The 24,107-nt window shown below is 49.8% G+C and overlaps 1 protein-coding gene across 1 annotated transcript in view; it reads right to left on the bottom strand.

Annotated features, from left to right (window-relative positions):
• LOC126577435 (lysosome membrane protein 2) overlaps nt 1-19,366 on the bottom strand; it is a 42,481-nt gene extending 23,115 nt beyond the window's left edge. Inside the window, exon 1 of the mRNA XM_050239056.1 lies at nt 18,241-19,366. The gene's annotated coding sequence lies outside the window, so the exon portion shown is untranslated. The remainder of the gene's footprint in view (nt 1-18,240) is intronic.
• Between the last annotated feature and the right edge of the window lie 4,741 nt (nt 19,367-24,107).

Below are 24,107 nucleotides of genomic sequence, written 5' to 3' on the forward strand. Positions count from 1 at the left end.
AACGTGATAGCATAGCGTACGCATCGGTTTGATGTGTAATTAGCGAGCTGTTTATGCTTCTTTTACGGTGCCTTTTGATAGCCACCGTACTGTGGTAACTTCCTGGTAGCCCAAGGGTCTTGGGCGGCCTAGGGTATTGAGTTGTCGGCTCCATTCGCAAAATCCGAACGAAGGACAAACGTACGGGCAGGTTGAATTAGGGTCAAACGGTTGTCCGAGGCCTTCTCTTAAGCCTCGACTAAGAATGATCTAAATTGCGTGAACGATTGCAGCGCAAGAAGCAGCACCACCAGCAGCAGCAGCAGAGAGCCAAGAGCGTCCCCGTTAGTAGGCCACCAGCGTCGCCGAGGCACCATTTTGTTACATAACAAGCGCAAGGTGGCGGAATCACCCGTTTCTAAGGCAACGTGAGCGCCGGGGGACGCACAATTATTGTAAACTTGATACTTGAAAGGCCGGTTTTTGGGGCGTATGTTGGTCAGCACGACGACGTGGCAAGTGGCCGCATCATATCGAGTAAATCGATGGCTTCTTCGATTCGGCGTGGCCCGTCTTCGTGTGTGCGCGCCCGAGCACGATATTTCTCCATTTTACTTTTACGCCTCGTAGAGACCCACCCCCGGGCGGGTGGTGCAGCACCTCACACGCGGTTGTGCAACCATAATTAGGCTCTCATTACTATTAGACACTATAGCACTGCGTCGCATTGATGCGTTCCTCTTGCCTTTGACTCTCCCTTTTTCATCGCCTTTTTGGACGCTCTGCAATCAAGCCGACGAGGAGGTGGTGGTGCTAGTGGTGGTTGCAATCATCAGAATCAGTAGCGAAGAGTAGTGACGTCCCATGCTCAACGATTTGTAGCATCGCGCGATCGCACACCGCACATAAATGCTCACCGACGATGGTGCTTTTCCCTTTCCGTTGACGAAACTGCGACTCCTGGGCGAGCATTTGGTGGGTATGCTCCACATACTGCCACATACATACTGCGCGTGCCAAAAAGCATTGTTTACGCTCCCTCACGGAGTCCCTTCGGTGGCATCACTTTCACGGCCCGATGCTTCCCCCTTGCCAGCAAATAATGTGTTGGACCGGAGATCGGACGGAACGGATAGAGATAACGCTCGATCGTGACGCGAACACGTGTTTTCGCGAAGCGTAGAGGCGCACACACTCCAATTATGTGTGTGCTTGTGAACGAATGTGCTCGGTTATGTTATGTGATTGCCATTTTGCCAGCCAGAACCAAGACGTCCTACTGCAGGTTCCAGCATTCGCTCTACCATTTAAGGGGGAGCTTCGGTATTTAATTTTGTTTTATCACACATATTTTTTCAAGAACATTGTGTACATTTTTTGGATCAATCGAAGCAAAACTGACAAAGATACAGATTTTTTAAATCCGCGTTTTATACACGGCTCCATGCAGCACGCTACTTTGAAGAGCGTTTCCCAAAACCAACGTTTTCCCCAACCAACGCCCATCGTACCGTAAAAAACTACTGAGCTGATCGATTCAATTTTTTTAACATATAATCTGTACACTTTTTGCCAGGTAGTTCCGTCGAGATTTCATGAAAATTGTTGATACATTTTTTTAAACAAATATTTAAAACTCGTGTTTTTAGGCAAAATGACAAACATGCTTTTTGTAACTTCAAAAATCTGGAAAAAATCGAAAAATAGGAAATTCAAACAAAAACGATCGACGAGGATACCTAGATAAACTTATAATCCTTCAAACGAGTATCGATTTGTATTTTTCTGATGACCAATCACGCATGGGCACCGTGAAAAGTACCTTTTCGCAGACGTACCTTGATAAATTGGATGCCAATGGGTGGAGTTTTTATTAAATCTTCGTCATAATAGAACTAAATAATCTTCAAAAGTTGTAGTTTAATATGCCATTCACTACAAAAATAAAGCTGAATGGTTGCGTCACAAAAAATCGTCAAAAATGATCCTTTTTTTGGCCAGAAGTTACCGAAGCCCCCCTTAACGTAAAGACGAAAATGGCAGCTTGATTAAGATGTCTTCCCGTTGCTGACCTCCACGGGTCGCGGTATCATAACTCTTACTTTCGTTCTGTGCGCGTTGAGTGCCAGAGTGTGGGGCCTTACCTAACCGGCACTACCAATTACGGTCCTACTGCCTTCCAACCAACCACTGCACGGCTCGTGACCTGGCACGTGAAATCACGGAATCGTGATGATTAATACGGCGCCGTCGAATGAAAGAAGATCACAGACAGACAGACAGACATCGTGTTATAACCACCAGACAGACAGAATGTGTGAGCAGTGATCGTGTGCTGCACTTGGCACAGCACAGCCACCACGGAACGCCAATGGACGATCAAAAAATCAAACAATCTGTCCCGGTGGGAGGAGGCTATTCTCGTCGTCGTCACTGCACACACTCGGCGTTAGGCAGCATGGAAAAAAAAACTTCCCCCTATGAGGCACCAACGGTAAAGGCAAACAATTGAAATTTGCATAATTGTTGATTGGCTTCGTTTTCACTCTCGCTCGCACGCAAGAGGCGCACTGTGCGCTGGTGGATGGTGCGTTCTGCGTATGCTCAGAGGAGCATCAGCCATTCGATTCGATGGCGCACGATGAGCGTGCTGGATGAGAAGTGTTGCGCGCGATTGAAGATCGTGATCGTAAGCTCACCGTCGTGGCTCATCAGCATCACCATCATCCACGGTTATGCGGTAGAGTTGAATCGCTTCGCACAACCTCCCTCCGCTAAGAATGATGAAGTACATACCGGGGGTGATCGGTGCATAAAGTTCACAGAATGATTGTACTCGCTACTCGTCTCGCAGACTTGTTTTTGATGTACTTAACATTTGAGGCACCGGCTGCTACCTGGCACCGTGTTTGGATGAGTGCGCTGAGAGCACGTCACTTCACAAATTTAATCTGATCTTGCGTCTGCGCCCTGGCAACAGCATCCGCGGCATGGTCGTGGTTTCCGGTAAGCGTTTTGCGGATTTTCGAGCATCTTTCGGTTTCAAGCGCGATCGACCGATCATCCTGGGTGTTCAGTGCGCTATGGTACCGGGTACAGAGCACAAGAAAGCACTTAATTACAAGCGCGAAACATACGCGCCATAGGTGACCTCGGTGAGGGGCCTCGGCGTGGCTCGGTGTTCGGTCCAGCCAGCCAGCCAGCCCGATGAGGTGTAATTGTGGTTTCGGCATTGAATAATCGTTGCAACATTGCTTCATCATCATCACCACCGTCGTTGGTGGTGGTTCGTGTGCGATCCAGCAACCTCCAGAGTGATCATTCGAAGTAGACAGCAACAAGCCGTCGGTTTGTTAGAAAACTCCCCGATCCAGAACGGTCAATTAACGCTGCTCGCTGCCCCAATGCTGTCGTGACGCGATCGCGGCGATCTTTTCCCCCGATCCACACTCACTCTCTGCAGTTCGCGGAGTTTTCCGTTTCGAGGATTTTCCGGCATTGCACCATTCTGACGCCACGAGCACCGTTGGCCGCGTTACACTTTGCGCTGCAACCTTGGCAAAGACACAACGCGCACCACAGACGACCATTTACAGCGATTTCCATTGCGTTTGGTGGCGGCGAAGGAGCGCGTTCGTTCGTTCTTGCACTTCTTGCACGCACATTCATCACTTTATGGTGCACAGGTTTTATAGCGCGCGGCGCAACACACCCCACACACTGGTGTCAAGATTCGAAGGAATGCAATCGAATCGAATGGTGCTGCACCGTTTGTGCGCCACATACACGCCAGCACATATGCACAGTACAGTCGAGCATATCAAGCCTCTTCGTTCTCACCTTGGGGTGTGGAAGGCGAGGCACAGCACTATTGAGTGCACGGGTTGGTGGTCCGCGTTGGTACAGACTGAGTGAGGCTGAGAGGGGCCCTCAGCCGTCCGCCCGCAGTGCAATACTTGCATCGCCTGCCGGTGCCGATGTCGTCGTCGTCGTCGTCGTCGTCGTCGTCGCCTTCGTCGGTTGAAGCAACTGCCACTGCAGCAACTGCCTGCATTGCCGCAAGGATTCCGTGGTGTTAGCACCGCTCCGCCCCACTCCGCTCCACTCCGCACTTTTATGCTACAGCCCGCACCGAGGGAGCGAGAACAGCATTTGCAATGGAGGGATTAGATCGGATTCGCGCGATGGACGCGTGAAACGTGCGGTGACGGAGGGTGTTTGTTTTCGTTTTCAAACGATCGCGCGATCGAACGAGCGAGTGAGCTTAGGTTAGGAAACCATCGTTGCCCTTCGCCCGCGTTGGAACGGCCCACTACGCTACGCTTTGGAATGCCCGGTAAGGAGCGCAGGGCAGCAGCACTTGGCACTTGGCACTTGGCACTACTTTGGTCGGAAGGGTTTTCGAGAGATCTTCCGAGAGATCTTGAGCTACTTTCCGCGGTTCCGTTAACGACACCACTAACCGGCGGAAAACCGCGAAGGTCACTCGCATGATGTCGCCCCCGGGGTAGTGCACCACCGTCTGCGCCACCGTCTGTGAATCCCGGGGGAACGGTTCCAGCGGCTCCTCGATCGATCGATTGAACGGCTGATTGAATTCAATCAGCAGCGTATCGCGAGACGAATTGATTGCATGCTCGCTCTCTTTGCTCGGCGTGAAGGCGAAGCATAAGAGATCGCTCACAATGTCTCGGTGCTCGATCGCTCGAATCGAAGCGACCGGCGACACTCAGAGGTCCGTGTCCGTGTTGGCATGCTCTTAGATGAAATTATAGATCGTGCACCGGGCCGGCGGGGAGAAGACGTGCAGATGAATGATCATAATTTGTACACGGTTTGTGTATCATTAGCGTGTGATAAGGATGGAGGCATGCGGTTGATCGCATACCAATTACCAGCACCTCCACCACCATCAGAGCTCCACCGGTCGTTGGTGATGCACGTTAAATGCATATGCTTCAAGTGATTCTTTTGATAGATTTGCATGCATATTATTAACGAAAAGAGAATTAAACGTTTTCAATTGAGCGTGCTTAAGAGCACGGCGTGAACTGAAGGTCGCAAACTGACATTCCTTTCCTGTTGAGACATAAGTGCTTCAAGTCTAGTGCCACATCTAATTTGCTATTTTTTTATCGCACTCGGGTTCAAATCAGAGGCGTTTCGGGGAGCATTATAGGTCATCTGATTAAGCTTTCTAGAGCACTTAAGGAACCCCGTCCCAGTCAAGGTGCTGTTAGGTAAAAGGAGCTCTTGAGCGCCATTTGTTTCTTCTGTTAGGACAGGGGCTAAGCGTATGCGTTATATGCAGAATGGTGGTCCAAGGGAGCCAGTTCTGCAGCAGTGACACTATTACACAGCATATTTTTAAACATTAAATGATACATTTGACTCATAAGGTCCATATTCGTAGAGTGAACTGCCTTGGAGTAAAATGATCGACACGATTATTTTTTTGGCAGCCTTTTGCTTTGTGATTATTAGCAAGGTAGACTGCTTAGTATCCTCTGGGTGATGTTGGTAGTAAAGTATAAAACGTAACTATTCAATAATATTTCCACAGATTCCATCACAGTTTCAGTGAGGTAGTTGCATTAAATTACGGAATTGTGCTAGCTGAAAATTTTTAAAACATCTTCTGCTTTTTGTGCTTAAATTAACCACTGTTCGCTCTGTCTCATTGAATTCTTATTCATTTCCGTTGAGTAATTCCAATTAAAGTGAACAAACACAGCCAATAGTCAGTGGCAAACAGGCAGAATAGTCAACGTTTAACCTCTTTTTTTTTTTTTAACATATATAAGGACGGAATTTAACCTCTTTTTGTCGAATGAAAATGTTAGTTGGCTGACTTTTACTAAACTACTTAAAAAAGAGGCTTCCGAAAGTTGATAACCATTTTGTAACATAGGCGTGTAATTAAAAACTGTAAGATTAATAAAGTAAACATCACAAAAGAAATATGAATATGAAAAACGATGATGGATTAAAAAGAAAACATAAATAATGGCCCAAAATATTTGATATTTAAATGGCTAGAATTAACAAGTTAACAAGTCGGTTAGCTGCTTAAAACACATCGTCCAGTATTACAGTGCAGCACTTTTCAGCAAAATGATCATCCGTGAATGATTACCATGTAGCCAAACTGACTGATAGGTACCTAGCGATCATCGTCCGCCACGCCATATCCTCCGGCCATCCGCCACCACCACCACCACCACCACCACCCGGCAAGCATGATTAGCCGGAACGGACGACAAATTAGCACCCAGAGCAGTAGGGCGACACAGAAAGTGGCACAATGCCTGGCATCGTGTCGGCGGCGGCGACGATGATGATGTCGTCTTTTTGGCGTTGCTGGCCGCGGCCACGGGGTTCGGCGACAGGCAGCCGGGCTAATTTGTGCGAAAGTGCCAATTTTGCCAATCGAGATGACGAGTTGACCATCGAAACAATTAGCCACCGTAACCATGACATCCATCCTCCCCATGGGCATGGGCCTGTGGCATGATCTGTGGCAAAGCGGCACACGAAAAGCTGCCGTTCATGGGTGCCACGGGCTTGCCACGGTCATTCTCTCCGGTTGGGCGATCGATCGTTGCCGGTTGGTGAAGATTGATCGTAGGAAGTGCCACCCAACGGTACTGTTGGTGGCGGGACAAGCAAACAAATCGCCATCTTCAACCCGGTGCACACCCAGTGTACGCAGACCTCGCCAGGTGTGCGTGCGGGTAGCGAAAGCAAACAGACAACGACCACGGCGACGCGGACGATGACAACGACCAACCATCGGCCACACCAACATGCCCGCGGTGGGCACAGGATGTAGCATCGAGTGGTCGCTGTACGAGAGCCCCATCATCATCATCATCAGCATCAGCATCTTCATCATTGGTGGTCACGGTTTGACAGAGACCTTGACAGTACCTGGCAGTACTGCTGCCGTTGTTGTTGTTATTGTGCTACGCGAGAGTGAGAAATTACATCGGCTAGCCCCTCTACCCCTCCCCTGGGGTAGTGCCCGGCCCTGCCCTTTCCAGCTTGTGCGCTACGCAGTTTACCTGGAGACAATCAGGTTTCGTACGGAGCCGAAAGCGGACGGCCAAGGCGTTCGCTTCCTTCGGGCTTTGGCGTTCTGTATGCCACCCAGTCTAAAAGGGGATTATGTCATCTCCCGGAGGGCTCCGGACAGCCGCACCCAGTTGACATCGGACCTGGCGTCGAAGGTGCTGAAAGAACAAAACCTTCGGCGATCCCCGACCGAACGATTGATGATCGATCGCCCGCTAGAACCGCGTGCCGTCGCGCCGTCCTCATTTGCATCCGAACATAACTCATCCGGATCCATCCAGCTCTTAAAACGGTAAATTGACGCGTGGCTGGTGGGAGAATCTGCGAAGTGGTGCGATCCTTGCGTCATTCGCCATCATGCGCGTTGTGTGTGCTTGTGTTTGGTTCGAGGTTCGCGATCTCCTTTACTGCACTTCCACTTTCTGGCAGCAGCAGCTCAGTAGATGCCCCCCCCCCCCCGCGCCTGTCCGTCCGCTCCTGCACTCTACACTCATGATGTCCCTTCGATCACTCGCGATCCATCAATCCGCACGAAGGACACGCAATGGAGTCTTTCACTTTCCAACGACCGTGGCCACTGGCAGTGTGTGCGCGCTCGCACTCCGGTCATACCAGCGAGCAATTGCGATGTGATGCGATGCGATTGCCATTAGGCCAGACCAGGCCAGGCCAGCGAGAGAGACTCGAGGCCTCGGTTGGCCTTGGTCTATTGGCGTGCGCGCGCGCACGCGCGGTGCGCTCGGGATGGCGATCTTTGTCCGGCGACCATGGCGTCCACCATAGGTTGTTTGCGTGGCCATGGCTTTTCACAACGGTGCGGGATGGACGGACGCACGGACAAACACTTGCCGGGTCTGCATCGCACCGAGGATCAGTGCGCGATCTCTTTCTCTCTCTCTCTCTCTCTCTCTCTTGGGTGCTAGACTCTAATTGAATCAATTACCGTGGGGCTTCAATGGGCCTTCGGTGTCCTTGATGGATGGCTTTTCGGGTCTCCCCCCCCCCTCCCCTTTCTCAAGATCAACCTGCCAGAGGAGTTTTCCTCTGGGCGGCCAAATTCGAGCCCACTGCGGTGTATGGAGCTGATCGAAGGTGAAGGATTGGTCCGATTGGATCTTCGATAGCTTGGCCACCTTGACCATGCCTGCAGCGGTTGCTCCTCATGCTGGCCACCTCGACTGGCCACCCTGACCGACCGGCACACAGACACACAGAGAGCACACAGAGGTTTGTTCAATTACCTTCAGATTCCGTTTGGAGTGTGATCGCACTTCTCGTTGAAGTCATATCTTCTAAACATACGATCCGTGCACACAATCACAGACTCGTTGACTCGTTAACACTGTTGTGGCTGTTAAATACGTTTACAGAGAAGTGGCACAAGCGTGTTTGGCATGTTCCGAACTGCTTAACGGAACTGAAACTTCAAGCTCTGGTCCTAGACATGGTGAGCGCCACTCACTCGCGGTTTAGTCGGTATCCTTGCGCACAACAGTTGTATCCCACCGGTACTGGCCACCGCCCAGTCAGGCAGCCATTCGGAAGCCCAAAGAACCGCTTAGTAGCTACAGCAGCTTATCACTGAATGAAAAGTGCGCAACGCAACCGCAAAAACCGACGCAAACCAAGTGTCACCAGCGCACCACTCGACTGATCGCCACCGAATTGGCAATCTTCTGACGGCTGGCCAGGAATTCCTTCCGAACCGGCAGCTCCTCTCCGACGCCGACGACGAAAGGGGTTGCGCGTTGCGTTTTTTCGGGGGTACCAGCCAGAAATCCAGAGTGCGCGCCTTTCACGAACCGGTGCTAATTGTCACGGTCAACCGCCGGCTTCGGGCGCGCGCTCGCGCATGTGTGTGTTATCGGAGCGTTATGCTTTTTTTTTTTTTGCGGGTGGTGGGAGTCGGAGAGGCCGCGCGATCGATTTACTTCCCCCACCCGGGTACCCCCAAATTTATTTTTTACGTAACTCTCCCTCGCCGGAAAGCGCCGTTGCGGAAGGAAGGTCAACTCCTATTTGCTGGACCTAGGAAAGGGTGCAGGGGGCCCAGCACGGTGCACTGTTTGTCCTGGACAAACCGGACTACCGAACTGGCGGAGACTGCCGGACGCACAACCGACCGACCGAGTCCCAGACCCTGAAACGTGTGCGAGCGGATTGTGAAAACTGGACTCATGGGTGCGGCCGGCACCGGAGCCGATCACCAAAACCAAAGGACACGCTCGGTGATCGGTGCCGGTATGACTTGTGCAAACACTTCCCTCCTCGCATCTCCTGTTGTTGTTGCAGCAGAGGAGGTCATTCGATTCGATGAAGGAAGAAAGAGGTGGAGCAAGGAGCTTTGTGTGCTTAGCCGGTCAACAGCTGCACTGCGATCGATGGATGCCGAAGGTCAGAAGATTGACAAGAGTTTCCTAATCCTTGCTTTGTGTCGCACTCTCATCAACCGTTAGTCGGCTACTCAAAAACGAAAAGAAACCGCGAAGGATCCACTAAACCACTAAAACCGGTGATCATTCGGTAGCGGTTTACGTAAAACATGCAACACCCTATCCGCCACCCAATATCTTAACGATGTATTAATGCAAACACCCCGCACAGCGCGCCTGCTGGATAATCGCTCGTATCGCGATCGCGTTCGCGTCGCTCTTATCGATCGTCGACGTCCGTGTTGTCGTGTGCCCGCCATTTTCGGTGGTTTCTCCGTTTTTGGCTTCCGTTCCGTTTCGTTCGCTTCGGATCTCTGCACTCTCCTGCCCTCCGTTTGTCTGTGGCCGCGCGGTGTTCAATGGGCGGAAAATCGGTGTTTGATGGCGTCTATTTAGTTTCTTCTCTCGCCAGCTCGTGCTCCTGCTCCTGCTCGCCTGGTGGCAAATTTGTGGCGTATTGTGTCGGCTATCGGATCAACTCGGAGCGCCATCGCCGCTACCACTCTCCTTCTTATAGCCTCATCCTCTCGTTTCTCTGCTTCGCTGATTTTCGTGGGACTTCATCCGTGCGTCTTCCTCAACTACAACCCCGGGGGTGGCGATGATAAAGAAGATGTAAAATGAAAGAAAAGGAAACAGAACGGTGATATCGTTGCCATCGTTTGGGGTGAATGCTTGCCAGACAGACAGACAGACAGACAGACTTGCAGAGAGTCGTAAACACTATTTTACGAGCTGCTTGATGAGCCCGCGTTAAGCACTATATTCGTGGAGAAACATAAATCTTCCTCATGATTTACGAATGGGTTTCCATTTCCGATCCAATCATAGCGTCGACAGCAATCGATTCGGACATGAAATCTGAGCAGGAGGGATCGTACGGTGCGTTTATGTGTGTGCGCCGCGAGGCTGAACCTTGGTCAGGACTGCAACTCGCGATGCGATGCGCTTGATGCCGAAACGGGTTGTGGCGGTGGCGTTGTGTTTGCATTTAGCAAACGTTACATGCCCATGTGCACTCTGGCATCTCGTACTCCCTCTTTCTCGCTCGCCTCATTCACACCCCTGGAGGCTGCTGGCAGCTCCTTACCTTCTGCGGGGCCGTTACACAACTCCTGAATGGCATCGAGCTAGCTAGCTGGCTGGCTGGCTGGCTGGCTGGCTGGTGCGATGAATGGTCGATTGCTAATCATCGGGCCTCTATCTGTCTGTCTGCGTTTGTTTGTCTATCGCGTTGCCATCCGTTGCCATCCTGTCTAACTCCTGGGACTCACGCGGGCACGCCAATGAAAGTCGGGAGTGGGGATTAAGAGATGCGCACTGCATCTAACTAGCCACTTACTCGGTTGACGATGCAACAGCTCGCGAACCGACGGAATATTATTGTCCAGCGACCGCACCGACACGAAGAGTTCGAATGGAAAGGTTTTTTTTTTGTGGTGAAAGGAGTAGCCAGACAGACAGACCGTTGGATAACAAACAGGTAGCTGGACGACGCCAAGGCCTCCAAGAACTTCCATTGCCCATTGGGCCCCAGGAGAAGTTTACCATCTATGGTGATGGCGCGGCGTGGGCAGAGATTGCGAACCCATCTCTTGCGATGTACCGGAGTGGCCGCCTGGAGGCCACCAGCTACACAGTGGCGTCAAAACTCAGTGATCTGGCGTCTGGTGGTGGTGGTTGTGCAGCTAGCCAGCCCTCGGGAAAAATTGGTCCACAAACCTGCTGACTTAGAAACCTGTTTACCGAGTTAGCGGCAGGCCCTCTCTCGAAAGAAGGTGTTCTTGGTGTGAGCGTTGGTGGCCAAAGTGACCGAAGGCACGTACCAGGGCCAGTACCAGGCGTCACTGCATTGCACTACACTGTGTCATTCGTACTTTGCGCACGCTGGCTCGCTAGCATTTGAAGCCAAAATGAGGGAAATCCATTTCATTTGGGACCACTCGGAGGTTGGTGGGTTAAAATGGCGGTCATGTTGCTACTGCACCACCTTACATTAAGATTTCCAACGAGATTATCTTGCGAGTCTGCGAGTGCACGAGAACATTGGTTGGAGTTGAAAATTCAAACAAGACAAACAGCTGCTGCTGCTGCTGCTGCTGCTGCTGCTGCTGCACTGCCTGTTGGAATGCTGGCGAATCCACGGGGCTGGCCGCTGGCAATGGCAGCATGCGCAGCGGAGCGTAGTATCGTGCACGACCTACCTAAAGGCCTCCTGCCTGCCCGGCAGGCCCGTACGCTACCGTTCGATCTGTCCGATTTTCCCTTTCCCATCGCGGTTGGTGTGTTGCTTAGGGCTTAGAGCGAGCGGGTCTCTGGCCTCTGGTGCTGGTGACACTGACAATTTGGTCGCCAATTGCCGAGTGGCGGAAAATGGACGAGCGCCCGTTAAGCTTTGCTTATGCAATTCTCGCGGCATCCAACAGTAGAAGCAGTAGCAGCACCAGCAGCAGCAGCAGCAGCAACAGGTTTATCGTGGTGGATGATTCGTCTCCAGTCGCCCACCACCACCGCAGGGGCCACTTCATTATGCTTTTAATCGATCCTGTTTACCAGGCGACGACAGCGCCAGCGCATCCAGCGTGGCGGGCCCGGGCTTACGTTCTAATCGGTTTCACGCAGAAGCCGGAGGCTGCATCACGAGGACGGTTATGATCCGACGACGGATTGCACGTGGCGATCGTTGCAAAACAATGCAAATGGCGCATCATGCGGTATGTGGAGTCGGTGTAACAGAAGCCTTTTTTGCGTTGAAGATGATCTCGAGGATCGCGACCAACGTGTCGACGATTTCTGTGAATCTTATTTCAACGTTCACTGTTCGCTCTATTGCTTAACGCGGGGGCTAACGTGTTTAACAGTTTTGGTGACATATATTTTTTACATTTTTCCATTTTCGCATTTTTTTAACGCTGATCATTTCAAGAATATTATATGCTGTTTTTGGACCAATCGATGAAAAACGGACCGAGATATTGATTTTTTTTAAAGTTTATGTTTCCTAACTCGAAAAGACGGTGCTCATCGTAGTTTCAAAACTATTGAACCGATCGATTTGAATATTGAACACATAGTATGTACACTGTTTTCTAGGTAGCCTCATTGAGTTTTCATAAAAATAGTTGATACTTTTCTTTAAATAATTATGCAACAATCGTTTTGTTAAGGAAAATCGCAAAAAACATCTCTTTTCTAGTCTCAAAAATCTACAAAAATGGGAAATTCTACAATAACTTGACCTGGATAAACTTATAATCTATCTAATAAATATCGATTTGTGTATTTCAAATGATCCAGCACTTCACTGTGATGGACATCAAAGTACCTTTTCGCTGACATCTGTTTCACCTTCATAAATTTGATACCATGGATGAAGTCTTTCGTGAGTCTTCCCCAAAATACAACCAAATATTCTTGAAACGTTGTAATTTTAAATGACATTCACTTGCAAAAAATAAGTTGTACAGTTTCTTCACAAAAAATCGCCATAAGTGAGCCGTTTTAGGACCCGAATTAACATTGAGCTTCTCTTAGTGCAATCCAAAAACATGTCGCACGTTTCGCTGTAAAAGTAATACATTTTCCGAAAATTCAAATCCTCGCTCCATGTTAATCCTGAAGTGAAGAAGAAAATAACAACGTCAGCGTGTCAGCGTCAGTCTTCCAGCACCGACATTAGGCCTTGTTGCTACGTCCTCTCCGCCAGCACAAACAATGGTACATGCTGGACTCAAATTTGCGCGAATTTGCGACCACGACAGACAGACAGATAGACATGTGGACCATGTTCGACATTCGACATTTGAACTGTGGCCACGCGAGCACACGCACTGCCCAGGGCAATTGTGTTCGCGCCGCTCGTCTTGCAGGAAAGTATAACATAAGCAGCATGGTGCGTTGTGGCTTCACTTTCTTGTCCATACCACCAGGCCTGTTGTCGGCCTTGACAGTAAGACGACGACGCAGGTGGTGGTGGTGATGGTGGACAGTGCAGCACATCTCCCCTCCCCGTTTGGGGGGTTACTTAGCGTAGCGCACCGAGCGCGTGGCTTTCAGGGGACATTAGGACATCGACGCACCACACCACCGCCGCCGGTTCATGGAAAACGTTAAATTAGATGAACAGCCCGAGCCCGAGATGGTTTTGACCTGCTTTACCTTTCGTCGTCCTCGTTGTCGTTGTCGTTGGCGACGACGCAGTAGAGAATGTTATCTGCAAACGACACAAAGTGACCTGGCTAGTGCCTTGCCGTGCATTAAAACATTATCAATTAACCCGGCACAGTAACGAGAGATTGCAGGAAATCCCAACGAAACGGACAATTTTCGGTGGGTTTTTTTTCGAGTCAGTCAGAGTCAGAACCTTCCAGAACAGTTTTGCTCTTCGGTGTCTTTCCGGCCCATGTGCCATCTCGTGGCACTAATGTCTCCACGTTTACGATGTCTAGCATGGGGGATTGTGTAGCCGAAAAAGTGCGCCTGTGCCCGGTTGTCGCTTTTTGTCGATAAATACTCGTTCTGCGGGCGTTCGTCGCTTGTCGTGCTGCTCAAGTCTTTTGAGCGTCTCGCTTTTTTGAAGAAGCTCGCAACGCGTGGCGAACAAAAACATTTGTAAAGTAATTCAAACACAGCCGCCTAGATTAGCAAATAATACGGTTGAGATAGTTCCCTCACGGTCCGCTGGCGATTCCTCTGCGTCGTGGTCGTTGTGGTCGACGACACAGGACCCAGGGTGAAGACCACGCGCGCTGTTTGTCTCGTCGTCGTTGTCGTCTTCGTTGTCGATTGCTGCGAGCTCGCTTTACGCTAATGACTGTCATCTGCCGCGGTGAGGGGGCCTTCTTCTTCGGCCATCCATCGATCGGTCAATAAGCTGGCGATGGCGATGACGCTATTTTTTTCGGGGTGGACCCCGATTGGGGTGGGCCTAAGTAAATGATTTCTATCCGTATCTCTCTCTCGGTCTCGCTCTCTCGTTCTTTATTTGTCTCTTCTCTTCCGTTCACTCAAAGCACCCCAATTGCGATTGTGAAAACGATCTCTCTCCGGAAGAGTGCGCTCGTCGCTTATCGTTTGAGCCGTTTAGCATTATTGGCAATCGATTGGCTGGCTGATTGATTTAGATGCTGGCAATGCTGGCTTGTTGTGAAAACAGCAGACAGTCGATCATTAAATGATAATTATTTGGACATAATGGACCAATCCGAATCGACGAGAATGGTTAATACGATAATCGAGGTGCTGTAATGCGGATCATAAACATCCCGCTCCAGTGGCAACGCATCTTAATGGTACATCGATAAAGACCCCCCAGTCCAGCATCCCATAAAGTGGCCACACGAAATGCCGAGTCGATACATTCATTCATAAGCAGCTCCCCTCCCGGGGGGGTCCTCCTTTTTTGGACTACCGCACGCGGGAGAGGAGCATATTAGCATTCGGTCCTCTTTTGTTGCATCTTCGTGCAACGCAAACCGCAACCGAGATGGCACGAGTACCGCGTTATGCTGCATCACCGAAGATGAGATAATGTGGCAATGGTCGAGGTTATACAGGGGCGTGCGATGCTTCGAAGATGGCGAATCAATTACCCTGCTCCTGACCTGATCCTGCGTGACCCAATTACTCGGGCACACGGACACTCAGATGCACGGCGAATAAGTTATGAAACTCTGTTCGGTCTGTCCCTTATGGTAGACCTTCTCCACCATGAGTCAAGACAGCGATCGAATCGGCGTAATGAGCTCTGTGCGCAGTTTGCAAGCGGTCGGCGTCTCCGAACATGCGGCATGCGAGGATGACCAGGCACCGCCCGCGAAACCAGCGACTACACGGCGAGTACTAGTTGACCCTGACGGAACGGTAGATGATGATGGTGATGGCGTGGCGTGGAGGGCGATTTGTCATCCGAGAGAGAGAGACGCTCTCTGACCTCCAAACGGTGCCCGCCCGGTGATAGCGTGATTTCGGTTCGATTCCGGTTTCCGATCAGTCCGCTTACCAGTCCGTTGGTTTTTTTTTCAGAGATAAAAAGGCTCCCACAACCACCCAGTGTGGTTCAATGATCGAATTTGGCGTCCCACGATTACTCACCACCACGATTGGCCAGAGAGTGAACTTGGATCGCTCGGAAAGGGGGGAAAGAAAGTGGTTTTTTCCGCAGAGTGGAATCGGCAAACGGGGTTCGCCACGATCAAGGCCGTACCCCCGCCAGCCTGATTGGCCGGATAAGGAGCGGTTAGCTTGGCGCTTGGCGTGCGACGTCAACGTCATCCGGCAAGGTCGATGGTTGGTTTGGTTTGGTTTTTGGTTGTTTTTCGGTTTTTGGGTTTTCGGGGAAATCAATCATGGACCTGTCGTCGTGGGAGGCCGGAAGTGTGGTGTGGTGTCCCGGTCTGGCCTGGCATTAGATTGTCAGGTGAATGTTCCCCCCAGAGGTCAGCAGCTTTACGGGGAGCGACGGATTTTTTCGGTTGCATGAATGTCATTAGGCAAATTTTATCTGCGATTTCGCGAGCTCTCGGATCCAAGTGTCGTTCGATCGGAGCAGAAGCGATTCTCGGCGATTGGCGATGCTCTCGTGTATGCTCAGATGGCGCATCGGTCGCCTTCCCTAACGGGAGGTGCATTAGCATAAATGGCGGAGCAATAAATGCAACAATACAGTAAAGCGTCACATCGTCGTGAGATCTGGCCGATTCCCTCGGTCCGTTCCGTTCGCAGGAATGTGAATCACCTGGCCAGGCATCCCTATTTTAAGCACCATCAGTAGAGGGACAAAGGCAAACCGGGCGGATGACCACGTGAAAAGACCGGTTCCTCGTTTTCCTCGTTGGCCACGTGATCGACAGTGTCCCGGGTGGACATTGCTCGGTACGCAGGGGGATTTTTTTGATTTGTCCGTTGGTTGTTGATGCGACCACCGCGCTCCCCCCCCCCCCCCCCCCCCTGGGGGTTGACTTTCCTTGGCGTGGCTGATGCCGGAACTGACCGATACCGTACGGGAATGGGTAAAACGCGCGCGCGTGTGTGCTGGCCGTGAGTCAAGAAATCCGCACTTTCTGGTTGGCCACAAGGTTAGGCTATCGTCGCCGCATCACCATTTGGTTTGTTGTTCTGAGTGATGCTTTGAAAGCTTTTGCTCATCCGCGCGGTAGGAGGGAACGTGTGCGCGCGCGCGCGTGGTCGTCATGGTGATCGCGTGCCTGACATTCTCGGGTTGCTGTGGCACGCGTGCCGTGCCAAGTCGTTGGTCAAAGTATCGGAATAGAGTATTGTTGTGCACTGAACGGTATGGATCGATGACGGTGCTATCGTAAATGATAGTCCGGATTTGTTAACAAGTGCCGCAAATGTTTGAGCTTATTTCTTTAGTTTTTAGATACCTTCATCTCTTCATTATTGTTCATTTTTTGATATGTTTCATTAGCTTCAAAAGTAATAGAAGCATTATTACTCATGGATTGTAATGTTTTAGTAAATGATTTTTTCCTTTTTGTCCTTCCTTCGACACAATTTACGTACGCTTCAATCGAAATACTTAATAGCTGGATAATAAATAAGATTTAAAACATCTACGTCTGCATTGTTGTATAAAAAATCATCACAGAGCCTTCATGTAGAGTGCACTGTTTATGTGTAGTTCAGTCTGGTTTTATTAGTATTCGTTTCCAATGTTTAAAGAACGATGCTGATTTCAATTCCAATTAATCATCTGACAATCCTGCACTACCCAATACGCATCTACCATAAAGACGTATCCGAAATGCAAAATATTAAAAACATATTTATTTATTTAAAGGATTTTTTTTCCGCATTTCACATGTTGGATCCCGTTTTGCCCCGGGCCTACAACTAGTTATGATGGAGTTTTTGAGAAAACAGAACTGTTTGATTCAAGGTTGTCTACTTTTGCATATGATTGCAGCTGAGCAGAGATTCACATTCATATTTTTTTCCCAAGAAGATGTTCCTGAAGAGGTTATAAATTTAGAAAAAAAACAAATTGTACATGACCTTTGAATTCGCTCGAAAGACGAAAGATGCTGATGTCAACAGCGATTTGTTTCCTCAGCGATCGACTGAACATTTACTTGTCACGATTAAAATCAGCTAAACAAGGTTTATAATTACACAGTAGTTGTAAAATATCCTTGAATGTGCATTACTTAAATCTTCTTAAAAAGGTAAAGTGTTCATAAAATGTAAAATTACGCCGCTTCTAATGCGCTGGCATTACACACTTCCTAACAGCTCTCACCACTCGTGTCCTCCACAGCCTACGATCGCACTAATTAGAATGAGTTCATGGTATCCAAAAGGACAACGGCAGCGTTTGTGATAGTGTGGTTCCAGAAGATTAAGTATGCTAATGCGCCTGCCCGGTGACCGTTTGACGGCATCTGTTAGCCCTTGGTAGGTTTTCGCGTGCATGTCTCGTGCGCGTTTCCTTGCGTTGCGACAATATTTATAGGGGTCAAAACTAATGACACCGGGTACAATGCACAGACGACCGGACAAAATCCCTCACATTGTACAGCCCGACCCAGCCAAGGGAGAAGGAAACGAGCACACGAGCACTAACCTCTACCGCTATCGTCGTATGATGAACGATTGCAAGCTTGAATTGACTGATTTGCGGTTGCTCTCCTCTTAAGATTGCTTTTAAAATTCGCTGGTCACACCAATCATACATCGCAGCTGAGCAGTTGAGAAAGAAAGGCAAGTTAAGAAACAGAGGAAAAAAATCACTTACGATCCAACGGGTGTCCAGGCGAGGTGTCGCAAGGTGGACCAGATTCCTGCTGGCTTAACGGCACGGACTCCACCAACAAAAGCAGCAGCAGCAGCAGCAGCAGTAGTGATTTGTTTGGGAAAACAAACAGAAAAACACAGAACACGATCACGACCACAGGTGTGCGCACACTCTTGATCTCTCTATCTCTCTCCTCACACTCGGTAATTTTCTTGTGCTGCAATTGACTAGCCACACCAGGAAAGCCAGGAGCCGTGCCCTCTGTTTGCGGATTACCGATATCGAGCCAATTCCAATCTGGCCCGATCTGACACCAGGCTTTCACCTTTTGCTTCGGTCTCACCGCAGGAGTAGCAGCAAAAACAAAACGGGAAATCGAAACTGTGGCCTAGGACAATCACTCGATCACCCGAAAACGGAACACTTCGATAGGGGAAATGCAAACCAACAAAAAAAAAAAACGCACCCTCTCTCTCGCTCTAGTAACGGGAAAACGGCACTAAAAACGTAACTAAACACGACACGGACAGTACGGCAGCGGTTGGCACCTGATGATCCTCGCGACACACCAACAACAATCGAGTCAAGAACGAACGTTGTACCAGCATCGCACTCATCGGCACGCACGCAAAGACCGAACCGAACTGAAATGTTTCCCCAAAAATGGGGCCGAGAAAAGGGACACTACAAGTCACCGTAGTTTTTTTTTTTTTTAGGAACAGGAGAGGTTCGTCGCTGGTACCCACTGGTTGATGTTACACGGAAACTAAACTTCGCCACTACGCCCTTTTGCGGATGAAAACGTTCTAAATATTTGCTTCGCTTGGCTTGGCCACTGCTTGGCTTCAACTGAAAAGAACTCACTGCAAGGACACGTTTTTGGCCAGGAAAATCAAAAACCGAACGCAGGCGCAACCACACAAGCGCAAGTGAACAGCAGAGCGCGTGAACGCCCCAGAATGGCTGACGAACGAATGAATGAGCTGGCGATCCTTTTTGCGGATTTTCGGTTCGGTGCCACAGTACAGCCCACTCCCCAGGTACAACACAGTCCACTCCGCAACTACCACCAACACACACTGACTGACTGACTGACTGACGGACTGGTGGACGGACTCGACCTGTGCGCTGTACTAAAGGTGTTTGCGGTCTGTGTGCCCGATCGCACCCGCGCTGTCCCAAACGGTGGTCCCCCAGTGGTGGCCTCCGTCGTCGTCCCCCGGTAGGTCAGAACGCCGCCGAACGTACGCGCGCACCTGATCGGTGGGATGAACCGGAGAGAGAGAGAGAGAGAGAGGGGGGAGCGCACCGTGCGCCACCGTAGAAAGTGAATGAAACGCAAGATCGCACGATCCACAGCCGAGGGTTGCCTATAGGAGCTGCTTCCAAGGGGGGCCGACGGGCCGAGTACACAGCTCGAGATCGGCTTCGGTCCACTGTGTACTTAGAGCAGCGCGAGTACTCGACGAAACTCGTACCCGTAGTCGCGTTCGGTTTCGGTTTCGGTTTCGGTTGCTCGCGTGAGGCGCTCATCGCCAACACAGATGATGATCATCAGCGGAGGATGGCGACGACTACTCAGACGAGAACTTGCGGTGGATATGGTTAGTGATAACGATGAGCGGTGGCGTTGGAAAATTACTCCGTGACGTCAGGAGCCCGTGGGTGGTGGTCAGTTCCGCGTCACTCATCATATCGTATCGATCGTTCTTGGAAGCTATTGTTCTCCAGCAAATGGCGATGGCTTTCTGGCGCAGCAAACATTAGTATGCAGATTGAGATGGATGTTGCTTTCGCTTAGTACCAGCCGGAGAGACTTAGACGCCCGATTAGACTACGTCAACTCATCAGGATGGGTGGGGCGAAAGTTGAAAGATTAAAAGGCAGTTTAATCGAAACATTGTTTTGATTTATGGTCCACCGGGGTTATAAGATTTGTTTGGTAAATTCCAGGTGATTCTTTCGTGCGTCAATCAAAGCCACAGGGGAATCACGGTGACGCACGGTTTGCAGGACTCTCAGTTGGTGGTAATTGGCAGAGGACAAACATAGGCCAGGATGATGGGATCAGTAGCAAGTAATTCCCCATTTATCATGTTTTTTTTTATTGTGCAATATACTTTTTGGAGTTTAGCTCTATGTTTAACATAATTGATAGCGGATTCACAGTGTTTGCTTTCCATTTAGCACTTAAAACATTTGTGGGATTGCCGTTTGAAAGTTCTGTTTATTTTTGAGATCATAAGGGAAAAACGCACGACAAAAAATTTATTTACTAATACTTTTTCCTATAACAGTTCTGGGTCTATGCGTAACACTAACCTATTTATTGCTACATTTGTTGACAGTTTATTTTCAAGCTGTATCCGTTGAGTTCACAGTTGTTGTGGTAATTAAAGTATGCTAATTCAATAAACTCCTTTATTGATGATCAAGACCAGCATGTATAGAAAAGCTCAATTATCTGTTTTCCCAAGTGATATTATTGCGATTTTTGATCAAATGTCAATAATTGATTTGTTGAAAGATAGAAAATTGATTAAATAAAGTCAGGATATTCAAACGATACACACGGCATATTAGTATTATTATTTATTTAATCAAAACACCTAACTGAAGACACTTTTACTAGGCTTTTTAGGCGTGTTTTGTTCAAACACGGACCAACAAATACATTTTAAAGTACACCTTGTGTAATCATATTGGTTATAAGCTATGTTAAGGAAATGCGACATGTGGAGTGCTGCCCATATTCTTCCCTCTAGATTATCAGAAAATAATGCTTTCTGATGGGACTTAGTTGGACATAAACAGTCAAAACTTGAGGCAGGATCTGTGCCTCAGTTTCATTCCTAAAAAGATTGTCCGAAAATACCGCGTACTTCATATTCACCATGATTTAAGGATTGCAGCCCTGGTACTAGCGCAGTCTGTTTACTTCAAGTTGCGTATTAAAGTATAAAGAAAAATATAACATGACAAAAACAATAAACGCAAGGGAAAATCGATCGATCTGCCATATCCTTTTATAGCTCAAATTCGAGAAATTTCCAGATAATCTCATAGTACGACGTTAATTGTTTGCTGGTCTTGGCGCAGAATTAGAATGACCTTCTTGCAAATTCATAGCCAGAAAAGAACATTCCAAATCTCTAAACCTCCGCTCCGTTCTTCCAGGATGCGATCATCAGGCTCACGATCAACAAACAGCTGAGAAAGGAGTACTTTCGGTAATCCACGATAGTGGTGACGGGTGATGGTGATTGCAAACTTGCCAATGCTCCGTTTGTCCGCAACACAACACCCGGCCAGAAGGAGGCTGCCTGGCTTGATGCCGACCGAGAAAGAGAGAGAGAGCATGTAGGTCAACTGATCTTGCGCACCGGATCGTTATCTAACGCACCATTCCCCCTCACTCCCTTCCATTGCACCACCATCACCACCGCAGGTCCCACAGATTGATGGAGGAAAATGTGTGCAAAATGAAAGGCGAAATCTAACAAGCATTGGACGCCAGCACGATGCACATTGCACGTGACGGTATATGGGATGAGCGGCAGCCTTGGTGGTGCTGGTGGTGGGCAACGATTTTTCGGGTGATGCAAGATGCAACTGCACTTTTCCCTCTCCCTCTCTCTCACTCTCGTTCTCGCTTTCTATCGCGCGGCTATGGATCGTCATCAAAGACGTGGAAAGACTGGTTTTCTGGAACCCGAGTCCGGACTGGACCGTGGACCGGAGCGCAGCGAGCGAGCGTCATTTCTCTTTCTGCATTTCTATTGCACCAGGCCGGCCCCGCCGTTTGGCTGATCGTGCCGTGCGTGCGTGTTACAGTTGGCGCTGTTGCTGCTGCTGCTGCTGCTGCTGCAGCAGCTGCAAGTGATGATTGCATTACGGGATATTGCATTTAGTAGCAGTAGAGCGCGCAATTGATTGACAAACTCTAAATAAACTCTAAATTCTGCTGGGCTCCGAGTGAAGGTTCCTCCCACTAACTGTTACTAGTCGCGGCTCACACCATAAGCGAGCGGTTGCGGTGAGTAGCGGCTCACCTCTAAATTGAACGCCATCTGTCAAGCATGTGTGTGTTTTTTGTTTGCAAAATACCAAACACACTATTAGATCAACCGGGAAAGGTCACTTTTAAGAGGTAGCAAAGGTACAATCCGTTCATGCGGAGAAAAAGTGGTTAAAACAATCTCCTTAAACCGCGGATCCTGTTCCATGCAGTTTCCTTGAGCAGTCACCGTTCAAGCTAGAGATGTCAACGACTGGTCGCTACTGGTGTGCCGTTATGCTTGAAAGGCCAGCCCCGGACAGAGCGCGAATTGAATTTCCCGCCCGAAAACGGTGATCCTGATACGCCGAAGGTCATCCGGTGCGCAGTGGTGGAATGGTTTCCGTCTTGCTGCGGTTCAAACATGTAGGGATGTCAACGCGCAAGATTTTTGGCAACTCGTCGGTCGCCTGGCAGGTACACAACATCACCGCCGGATCATTTGTTTGCCGCCGACTGGCCGATCAGCTCAACTGGTTCTGCCGGTTTCGGTGTATTCCCCATTCTATTCGGTGCGGAGGCCAGATGTCACCGCAGTTGTCACCATGCACGGTTCTGCACGTCCATCCGTTCGTTTGTCGACGATGTTTTCGGGGGTGATAATTGGCTTAGCAAATGATAAACGAGCGGTGCGTACGAGCGCAGTGAGCGCAGCATAAGCAATGAGCGCTAAGGAAATGGCCCCCCGGCGATTGATCGATCGATTCGCGGGGAGCTCTGAGCTGGCGGGCCGGTGTCCGGTCACAAGTTTAGCAATATTCCGTCGCTTCCGGAATCGGCGATAATGATTTGCTCTTTTCGGAATATGCAAAGCAGTCCTTGAGATGTGTGAACTGCGATGATTTTGCGTCCAGCGACCGAGCATGCTGGTATGACTCGAGTTGAACCAAAGAACCATCGAACCATCGAGCAGCCATCTCGTCATCTTTGATTTGCGAGCGAGCGAACGAACGCGGCGCTTAGATCAACACGGATTCCTCGGTTGGTGACAATTGTCCTCTCCATGCACCTTGGTGACCGTCGGATAAATTTCGAGCAAAATTAAATATTGAACGTCAAATGGCTTGGGTCGTTGCTCACTACTCGCCATACTAGCCGATGGCCTGTTGGAAGGGGGACCAGCAACGGCACATTAATCGCTGGTCGCACCCCGCACGGCCAGCGGGCGAGGTTCATCTTTACTTAACCTCAAACATAAACCCAACACTCGCCCAAACACACGCTTGTACTTGAGACACGCGACCACACGCGGCTGGCAACGTAAGGTAACGCAGGGACGGGCAGATGCGTTGCCCAAAAGCTCGCGTGCCAGTGGACCTTGCGCATCGCGGGTCTAGGGGAAATGCCATTACTAGTACTCCTCGTTCATTTACTTGCCACCCAACGGCAGCAACATTAACGACCGGCGAGCAGCTCTAACATAGCCAGCACAATCACCGGTGATGATCATGATGGTGTGGATGGATGGTGAGGGTAGCGTGGTGTTGAAAGTGTGGCCAAGTGCGTTTTTGGGTGGAGAATCCGACGGTGGTGGTGGTGGTCAGTGGCGGCATCAGGAGCAGAAGGTGTTGAGCAAAATCGGTACCACATTTGCCTGCGCGCGGTGCGGTCATTTTTTCCGTTTCTTTCTTTTCGCTTTTGCTGCGCCAGTGGCTTACTTTCAGTTTCAGTCTGAACCGTCGTCGTCGTTGGCCTCCCGGGGTCAGTCTGGGTGTCTGGGGTGGGTGTTGACGCACCACGCCGGTGACGCATGCTGTGGTCATCCGGTAATGCACAGACGAGTGTGTGAGGGATGCTCTAGAAAATTATG

The sequence above is a fragment of the Anopheles aquasalis genome, chromosome 3, assembly GCF_943734665.1.
Source record: "Anopheles aquasalis chromosome 3, idAnoAquaMG_Q_19, whole genome shotgun sequence".
Lineage (NCBI taxonomy): Eukaryota > Metazoa > Arthropoda > Insecta > Diptera > Culicidae > Anopheles > Anopheles aquasalis.